The 936-nt window shown below is 47.0% G+C and overlaps 1 pseudogene; it reads right to left on the bottom strand.

Moving 5' to 3' along the window:
• Positions 1 to 297: 297 nt before the first annotated feature.
• LOC136663501 (5S ribosomal RNA) lies at positions 298 to 415 on the bottom strand (annotated as a pseudogene).
• Positions 416 to 936: the final 521 nt, after the last annotated feature.

A 936-nucleotide genomic window follows, 5' to 3' on the forward strand; every position in this document is an offset into this window, starting at 1 on the left:
AAAATACATAAAACTTTCATGGTCAAAGGCAGTTGGGAATGGAAACCAAAAGCGCAAAGGGCTGTTACTGCCATGCTTTCCTGGAAAATGGTTGGCAACCTTCAGTCTCGAAAGACTATGGTATAAGCCTATTCTCAGGTATTCTCAGGGGGTCTCCCATCCAAGTACTAACCAGGCCTGACCCTGCTTAGCTTCCAAGATCATGGTGTAAGCCTACAGCACCCAGTATTCCCAGGCGGTCTCCCATCCAAGTACTAACCAGACCTGACCCTGCTTAGCTTCCGAGATCATGGTATAAGCCTACAGCACCCGGTATTCCCAGGCGGTCTCCCATCCAAGTACTAACCAGGCCTGACCCTGCTTAGCTTCCGAGATCAGAGGAGATTGGGCATGTGCAGGGTAACAGTTCCTTGACATCAGTGGGAAACAGGGGATGTCATCAGATGGGCTTTTGGTTTAGCAATGCTCTTTTTATGCTTCTTTACTTACTAGTGACTCTGTTCTTAGTGACATTGGCTTTTTCCCTCCTCGGGATGCGCTCATCTTGTACAGGTACTGCTTCTGCTTCCTCCAAACAGAGGGCTTTGTTGCTGATTTGTTTGCATTTTGGGTTCCCAATATTTCAATAAAACCAAAGCTATTTATAGGCACCTATGGAAAAATTTACACCTTGCATTTCTGAAGAGGCCACTCATGCAGCAGCTGAGCAAGGGATTCAGCGGCCCTCGTTTGATATGCAAATTCCAGCTCCGCTAATTGACTTTCACAGCTGCCTCCAAGAGGCCATGTTTTATTCATAGAGTTCTGGGTTCTGCAGTGTGGTGGCTCTCGGAAGAAATGCCTTGGCATCTCAGCAAAAGTCAAAAGGAAAGAGACGCTGCAAAGTGGCAAAGCCAAAATGCAATGGTGGGCATTCACTAGCCTTTGCTATCACAA

The sequence above is a fragment of the Tiliqua scincoides genome, chromosome 12, assembly GCF_035046505.1.
Source record: "Tiliqua scincoides isolate rTilSci1 chromosome 12, rTilSci1.hap2, whole genome shotgun sequence".
In the NCBI taxonomy this organism is placed as follows: Eukaryota; Metazoa; Chordata; class Lepidosauria; order Squamata; family Scincidae; genus Tiliqua; species Tiliqua scincoides.